Below are 9,291 nucleotides of genomic sequence, written 5' to 3'. Positions count from 1 at the left end.
AATATTCAAGATAACAACAGCAAGTGAGTGTAAGTGTTACTGCCAAAGTCCGAAGTCGGACAGTGAGTCAATGACCAGGCACTGTTGTCAGAGCCCAAAAGCAATGGCCGGTCATTCACATCCTTGGCCTCCTCTCATTTGTAAATATTCTTATAAAGATCTAAATAACAACACTGACTGGGCAATGACGATACTGCCCAGTACTAGGTGGTCAATGGTATTGACAATGTCGACCCAAGGGACTTTTCTAATCTCCACAAATGGAGATTAGACAAAGGGGCATTCAGAACAGAAAATAGGAGGCACATTTTTACACAGAGAATTGTGAAGGTCTGGAACCAACTCCCCAGTAATGTTTTTGAAGCTGACACCATATATATATATATATATATATATATATATATATATATATATATATATATATAGATATAGATATAGATATATATATATATATAGATATAGATATAGATATATGTATATGTATATACATACAGTACTGTGCAAAAGTTTTAGGCAGGTGAGAAAAAATGCTGTGAAGTAAGAATGCTTTCAAAAATTGACATGTTAATAGTTTATATTTATCAATTAACAAAATGCAAAGTGAGTGAACAGAAGAAAAATCTACATCAAATCAATATTTGGTGTGACCACCCTTTGCCTTCAAAACAGCATCAATTCTTCTAGGTACACTTGCACACAGTTTTTGAAGGAACTCTGCAGGTAGGTTGGCCCAAACATCTTGGAGAACTAACCACAGTTCTTCTGTGGATTTAGGCAGCCTCAGTTGCTTCTCTCTCTTCATGTAATCCCAGACACAATGATGTTGAGATCAGGGCTCTGTGGGGGCCATACCATCACTTCCAGGACTGCTTGTTCTTCTTTACGCGAAGATAGTTCTTAATGACTTTCGTTGTATGTTTGGGGTCATTGTCATGCTGCAGAATAAATTTGGGGCCAATCAGATGCCTCCCTGATGGTATTGCATGATGGATAAGTATCTGCCTGTACTTCTCTGCATTGAGGAGACCATTAATTCTGACCAAATCCCCAACTCCATTTGCAGAAATGCAGCCCCAAACTTGCAAGGAACCTCCACCATGCTTCACTGTTGCCTGCAGACATTTATTCGTGTACCGCTCTCCAGCCCTTCAGCGAACAAACTGCCTTCTGCTACAGCCAAATATTACAAATTTTGATTCATCAGTCCAGAGCACCTGCTGCCATTTTTCTGCACCCAGTTCAAGTGTTTTCGTGCATAACTGAGTTGCTTGGCCTTGTTTCCATGTCGGAGGTATAGCTTTTTGGCTGCAAGTCTTCCATGAAGGCCACTTCTGACCAGACCTCTCCGGACAGTAGATGGGTGTACCAGGGTCCCACTGTTTTCTGCCAATTCTGAGCTGATGGCATTGCTGGACATCTTCCGATTGCGAAGGGAAGTAAGCATGATGTGTCTCATCTGCTGCAGTAAGTTTCCTTGGCCGACCACAGCGTCTACGGTCCTCAACGTAGCCCGTTTCTTTGTGTTTCTTCAAAAGAGCTTGGACAGCACATCTGTCTGGGAGATACCTTGCTGATGCAGTATAACTACCTTGTGTCTTGTTGCTGTGCTCAGTCTTGCCAGGGTGTATGACTTTTGACAGTAAACTGTCTTCAGCAACCTCACCTTGTTAGCTGAGTTTGGCTGTTCCTCACCCAGTTTTATTCCTCCTACACAGCTGTTTCTGTTTCAGTTAATGATTGTGTTTCAACCTACATATTGAATTGATGATCATTAGCACCTGTTTGGTATAATTGTTTAATGATACACCTGACTATATGCCTACAAAATCCCTGACTTTGTGCAAGTGTACCTAGAAGAATTGATGCTGTTTTGAACGCAAAGGGTGGTCTCACAAAATATGGATTTGATTGAGATTTTTCTTCTGTTCACTCACTTTGCATTTAGTTCATTGATAAATATAATCTATTAACATATCTATTTTTTAAAGCATTCTTACTTTACAGCATTCTTTCACACCTACGTACGCACAGCACAGTACTATATATATATATATATATATATATATATATATATATATATATATATATATAGATATAGATATAGATATATATTCTATTATGAGATTCTATTATGAGATGGGGATTAGTGTTAGCCTTGACTGTGGAAATGGCTGCCATGATCTGAGTATTTGAGGAAAGCTAGAGCATTGGAAGCTCTGGAGGAAGGAAGTGGCAGATTTAAACAGTAAAATAAAGCAACTTTTGTATGCTGCAGTAGTGAGCAGATCTGAAGAGGAAGCAGAGATCTGCTGTAGTGAGGCGCGATTAATAGTAGAGGGCAGGATCTGCTGAACAGTGCAGAGATCTGAGGAAGTAAATGATGGAATGCTGTCAGTAGTGTGCAGTTAAATAAGTTAACGTAGGTTTACAAGATGAGCCTGCCGTATTTAGATGTCACAATTCGTCAAGTTGAACTCGCTCTCACCAGTTGTTTAAGACCAGCAGCAGGAGCTAGAAGGTTGCAGTGCCTGATGAAGCTGCCTGGTCACCATGGTAACTTACCACTCCTAGTAGGCACTCTATGAGGGTGTTGCCGTGGTAACCATGATTTGTGAGGCTCCAGTAGAAAAGTGCAGTACAGCAGGGTCGTTGGCGTATGTTATGAGACCCGTCAAAATCACAAGCTGCCACTGGTTGAAAGAGTTTATAATGATCTGGATAGGTCTTTAAAATGTTGAACGTACCTGATGGAGGTCCAGCGAAGCAAAGAAACTTAGATATTAGTGAAGACATTAAGCTGATGCATGAATGACGGTCTGAGCATTTGCTACAATTTGAAAACACTAGACGGGAAGTGCTTAAGATTGTGGCTTAAATAGACAATTAGCAAATATAGACATTAATTAAGCAGCCCCAACTCCTGCCCCCCAATTCTCATGCAAATGCTAACATAAGAAAAAGGTCAGTCTCACCAGCAATCCAAATCGAGAAGGATGATTCTTCAGAAATAATATTCTTGCTGATTAATTACTGCGTAGGAATGAAGATCCAACAGCAGGGCAAGGTAATAACACAGCTGCATTGTAGTTTATTGGTTGTTATTTATAGCTTTTTAAAATCTTTCTAAGCTATACTGACTGAACTACTATGGATTACAAACTTTACAAGCAACACCATTTCAAAAAGTGTGCACGTGACGAGGATTTTTAAAAGGTTAGACTCCTAATAGATGACCAAGCAATGGGCTCATTTTTTTGCTTTCTGCGTACCTTTTTTTTTTTATAAATATAGTGTTGCCTGGCCAGGCTTACTGATGCTAAAAATAAGAGACAGCAGGTGGAACGCTTATTGTCCCACATTATAAGGTATCTGCTACAAATTGGCACAGTTACACACATTGTCCGAGACTCACTGGGAATTGTTGACAATGGCTGGTTAATGTCCGAAGTACTCTACATTTATGTTAAGAAAATAAACATCGCCCAAAATAAGCGGCTGTTGATGTCAATGACCGAGTACTGTTGTCAGAGCCCAAGAGCAAATGGCCAATGACAGCTTGGCCGGTCATTGACAGCATTGGCCAATTTCTGGTCTTTGGCCTTAAACATAAGTTTGTGTTAATCTTCGAACTACAGTTTGGCATCATTGCAATCTTCTGAAAAGCTGTCTGCAGACATTCTTTCACAGATTGAGTCCACTGGGCACATCACTTCACTCCTGATGATTACACTTCAATCCATTGAACCAGTGATGTTATCAAACCACAGTTGCAGACTGGATCAACTCTTGAAGGAATATATGGAACACCATATTTATTTTTTTAATTTTTACAGCCACCAATGTAAAATTACATCCTGTGGGATTCAAGAACAAAACAATACATGCTGTTAAGCAAAAAATGGTAAGCTTTAATTATCTTATTTAAGCCCCCGTTGTATTGACAATATATTAAAAAAAATCTATTTTCAGTATTTGTTCTGGAAATCACGTCAAAAAATGTATCTAGTTCCTATTTTCTTTTTTTTTTCCTGCGGATATATAGCTATGGCCAAAAATTTAGCATCACCTAGAATTTTTAACATATATATTATCATAATTTGGATCTTCTATTTAACATCATGTAATCAAATAAACTACATAATTATATTGCAGAGGTCTACCGGAAGCCATAATTGTAGTACAGTATTTCCTGTTAGATTTTGAAAGGTCACATTGTTCAATTTGTTTCAGTTTTTTTTGGGGTATAGTTTTGTGTATTGAAAACTGAACTAAAAATACCCTAAGTTACACTTGTAAAGTCTGGTCTTCTTGTGGTATTTTCTCCTCTGTGCTAAAGTGAATCCGGGTGCATAGGAAGGTTGGTTATTTTAACTATTAATAAGATATTTTCTCCAATAATATACAATGTGACCTATGTAACTTGCACATCTAAAAAGCAAGTAAGATACTAACGGACACACCAACCTAAAATGAAGCCTATCAGTATCACCAAAGGCATGTCATGTCATTTGTTCTTAATACCTTAGGAATGACAGATGAAGAATGAAGAGGTATTAAGGCAGACTGCTTCATCACTCACTGAACAGCCCCGATGAAGGACACACACTTGAGGCTGTCATATTGTGGTCAGGAGAAAACTGGGCAGTAAGACTTTCAAAATGAAACGAGTTACCTATGGGCTACAGCCTATAAAAAAAATAAAAAAAACTGTATGAAAATATGACTGTTTGTTTGGTACTTATTGGTTTGCTGTCTTTGCAATATACTGTAAAACCATTTTTATCTTGCTTGGTTTCCAAGAAATATATCTGTGATTTTTGACTAAATTGAGTTATTCACAATTTTTGTAAAAACTTTCATTATATTTTAAATAACATGCAGCTGAGAATGAAACTAAGTACAATTTTAAAATTAAACGAATAAGAGTTGCTGAATGTATTCTTTATGTACAAACTAGTAGGAACTCAGTATAACGATTGCGTTTCCTAGAGGGAATGTTTCAGTAGTAACGCAGATGGCCGCTCTAGTGCACTGAGGTTTGAAATCTGTCCTCTCTGCAGGAAGAGCGATTAAAAAAAAAAAAAAAAACATAACACAAGTGCTATGGCTTTTCTTTTCCGTATCACATCATGGATCTTTATTGCTGTGCTGCCTGTTTGACAATGTGAGCAATAATCCTTACACTATCAGTTTTTCAGAACCACACTACTTACTCTTTAAAGTCACCTTGTTCAAGACAGTGTCTGGAATTGTCTCAATTGTTTAAATCACAAACGTCTTACACAATATTTTTCATGGTCTCCAATATTATTTGGCAAAAATAAAATCTTTTTAAATGCATACCATAGTCAACTTAAAATTCAGCCCATTTTTATAACAGTTACACATTTTTATTGGCTTAATTTTGTGCTTGTTCAGCATAATTTGATCAAGGATAATTAAATGACACTGTATCAAAACATTCTGGGCTAAGAAGTAGTCAATGGGGTGAAACCACAATGTTTATATATATTAGAGGTTCCTGAAAACCTTCTCCATCAAAATAAATAAATAAATAAATATATATATATATATATATATATATATATATATATATATATATATATATATATATATATATATATAATATAATTAACGACCTCTTCCTAAAGCCCTTGGTCTAATTGTTTCATTGTTTTACTTCAAACATTTTTTTAATCAAGCTAAAGATAGAATAAACAAATAAATGCCAGTGTGGTTGGAAAGCTCCACATTAGTAATGCTGTGTGTGTTACTTGATATACTTTTTGATCTGGAACTTGAAAAAAGACTAATAAGTAATTGCATGACATGTAGCAGTTACTGGTGGGATTCTGAAGTCACATTCTTTAAAGATATTAACAATGTACTCATTATTTTATGTTATGGAGGTAAATTCCAAAATATGAACAACCCTTCTCTTTAAAATGGTAAATATATATTCTTGTAATAAGAGCTGGACCTCCCATATTTCATTTCACTCTTGCTGATAGCATTTATCAGCAAAATCCTGATAGAAACAAAATATGCAACTTAAGCCAGATCATAACTGGGCCAGTGAGGAGGGAAGTGGGGATTATTTGGAGCCTGGTAGCACAAATATAAGATTGTATTGTCATTGTGGTCTAAAAGCCTGTCGGCAAACTGTACTTCAAGCTTCAGATGACAGGCCTTTTCAAGACTGACAGATGAAAATATGAAACTTAAATTCTTCATGACAGACATCTTTGTTGAACGAAACCCCCGACAAAAAAAAAGAAGAAAGAAAAAAAGATAAAATAATATTACTCTTTAGATGTACACGATTTATAACAGTTACTTTTTGTTAAAAATTAGTTTGCTTTTTTGAGACCCATAAGGATAGTAGTAAATACAGCCAACCTATACAATATACAAAGAACTATATTTAGGGTGTCAGATTAAATTTAATATGCAATCATGAAAGATATTTCCTGGAAGGGTATCGACTGCAGCAGGTTTCTTAAGACTAACGCTGACATGTTTCTCCTGAATAAAGCTTATTAATTGGATCATTAAGTTTGTCTAATCCGTGGTGAGAGTTAGCTTGATCCAAATAAATAAATAAAATACATACAATAAATATTTGTTCTCAGCTGTCAACATTTATAACATCCACTGTCTATAATTATATGCCTACAGCAATGATTACTTTTACATTCTAGCATAGAAACATTAACCGCAAAAAACAGTATCTATCAAAATCTCTCTGCTGTAGTTGTTGGTGTATAAAAATACAAAATCGATCAAGGCGGCTCTTTTATGTCTAGCTACTGTATGAACATACTTTATTTCATAAATGTATATTTTAAATAGTTTTTAAAAAGTGAAACAAAAGGCTTGAGTTGAGCCTTTCTGATTTCATGAAATGTCAACAAGTCCTTCTTGAGACACTATTGCTACTTAAGTTGGCAATCTCCTGTTGATGGCAACTGCAGTCGATTATCAGTATTCAGGCTCCAGGAAAGGCAGGCCTCATCTGTCCTGGCTCCTGTCACTTTCCCTGGAAGACAAGGAGCTCTGTATCTAATCTGATGGGGAAATCAGAAAGAAAAAAAAAACCAGAGTGATGATGACAGTCCTCTCAAAGTTCCCTCACCCTCACCCCCACCCCCAAAGGCATGTCATGATCATCACCCAGATAGAGCAACAAACAGAGACTGCAAGACTGGGCTGAGATCCCAGTAAAGACTTAGCATGAATCAAGCCTGGCTCTTCGATTAAAAGTATTCTAAGAGCCGAAGAAAGGCTGGGAGTCAGTCTGGGCAGCCTTCTGTCTAGCAAAAGAGACTCTAGGCGCCACAGTGTAACTGCAGTCTCAGGTATGCCGAGCAGATATTATAACTGTTTCCCAGCACTTCACCTGCGATTGGGAGTGATTTTATTTATGTAAAATAAAGCAAAAACTTCATGGTTCCTGTACATATTTTTTCACCACAAAGTATACACAAAGTGTTTCACTATAATGATTTAGACTGCAAAAACACCATAAAATTATAAACCTGTTCCTTCTTTGAAGTAATTTGACTATATTAATCTTAAAAAGGGCGGCAAATAAATGATCCTTGGGGAGCACAATTAACATTAAAATGAGAGTTATTAAACCATTAAGTCTACTTTGACCGCAGACATGTTCTTGCAAAACAAATTACAATTTAATATTAGCATTGTAATAATGTAACTATTAGCTTGTTTTGTTGGTGGTTAATTTTCTTGAATTGGTCTTCCCCACTTTATCTTTTTTTTGTTTAGTTTTTTTGTCAGAGTCCTCAGAATAATAGCAGACCGGTCATGTGTAAACACTTATAAATAATTACAAAATAACTGAAAATTGAATAAATGACCAAAACCAAACTTGAGGTTTGCTGTGTGTCAACGCCTGAAACAGCTGAGTAATTTGCAATGTGGTACAGGCGGTCCTGTGGGAACGCTGTCCGTACATTCGTACCACGTTCAGCTGTTACTGCTTGCCTTGTTTATTTTTCAAACAAACTATTAAAATTGGAGCTTCCCTCTTTTGAATAATCACCTGTTCATGAATGTAAATCTACCTGAGATGGTAACACTCCTAAATAAAACTAAAAGTGAAATAATAGAATTATACAGTTACTTTTATTTACTTATTTAGTTTGACCAGGATTTGACCAAAATTACGAGGATTTTCCTTCCCTTAGCTTTGTAATATCTGTCAGCCAGGGGCATTCCAGATCATAGTAATAACAGTAATAAATAATAGCCATTAGTCTCAGTAGGATAAGAGAGGTTAAATATTGGAATGTACTGTGCAGTTGCCATGATCCTAATTTATGTTGTAAATTTTTTCAACACTTCAAAATGCAGTGGATTAAATACAAGTGTGAGGCAATTTCAAATTATAACAGGAACAATTACCCTGCCAAATCCATTCCTGCACTTTTCATGAATTTCTGTACGTATTTCAAATACTATAGGCCTACTGTATGTATCGTTTGTCATTAAAACATACCATAACCAGAACTTCATTAACAACTTACCTGTAGTTGACAAAAGAGTAGGATGACCAGACATCCTGGTATGACTGGGACTGTTGTGTTCTTTTTTTTCCATCAAATGTGTTCCATAATATTCTCCAAACCTTAAAACAGAGGCATTTAATAAACAACAGAGACATCCACTAAACAATCAGCAATCATGCTAACATATGCTCCAACATTTGAAAGATGAAAATAGGTACACTTGTGTGGCATTAAGAAAGCAAGTGGCTCAGGTGGTAGTGTGCGACCTGCTTCCATAGCGGTCTGGCAACATGCCCCTCTCAGATCATTTTTGAAATGTTAACATTAAAATATGCAATTTCCTGCAACCAAGAATGCACAGTTTTACATTTAGATACAACAAAAATCTGTATATGTTTCATTATGTCTCATAAAATCTCACTAACAAATTCCATCATACTGAAGAGCCTTCCCTGTCTTAACCCTGTGCTCAGTTGCCCTGTCCTGGCCCACACTTGATTTGTTTTTAAAGCAGGTGGTATAAACTGACTTATTCCACAAGTATCCTTGTTTTAATTATATCTCTTACCGAGGTGCACGAGGTGTAGCACGCTACAGTATAGTCAAATAAATAAAGTATAGCTGTAACATAGTTTATATAAATAAGTAATACAAAACATTGCTGATTAAATACATTTTTAAGAAATAGCATTTGGAAAAATGTGTGTTGTCTTTTCTCGTTGTTCTCATGCACATGCGCAAACAAACTCGTGCGTTGCGT

The 9,291-nt window shown here is 36.3% G+C and overlaps 1 long non-coding RNA gene across 1 annotated transcript; it reads right to left on the bottom strand.

The window, feature by feature from the left end:
• Positions 1 to 5,685: 5,685 nt before the first annotated feature.
• Positions 5,686 to 9,258, bottom strand: LOC121315040. The gene is made up of 3 exons (XR_005950192.1): positions 9,100 to 9,258; positions 8,550 to 8,650; positions 5,686 to 7,067 (listed from the first exon to the last, which is right to left on the bottom strand). It is a non-coding gene; the product is annotated as an uncharacterized LOC121315040 (long non-coding RNA).
• Positions 9,259 to 9,291: the final 33 nt, after the last annotated feature.

The sequence above is a fragment of the Polyodon spathula genome, chromosome 4 (assembly GCF_017654505.1).
Source record: "Polyodon spathula isolate WHYD16114869_AA chromosome 4, ASM1765450v1, whole genome shotgun sequence".
Classification (NCBI taxonomy): domain Eukaryota; kingdom Metazoa; phylum Chordata; class Actinopteri; order Acipenseriformes; family Polyodontidae; genus Polyodon; species Polyodon spathula.
The sequence above is the reverse complement of the archived record's forward strand: the minus strand, read 5'-3'. Positions and strand labels throughout refer to the sequence as shown.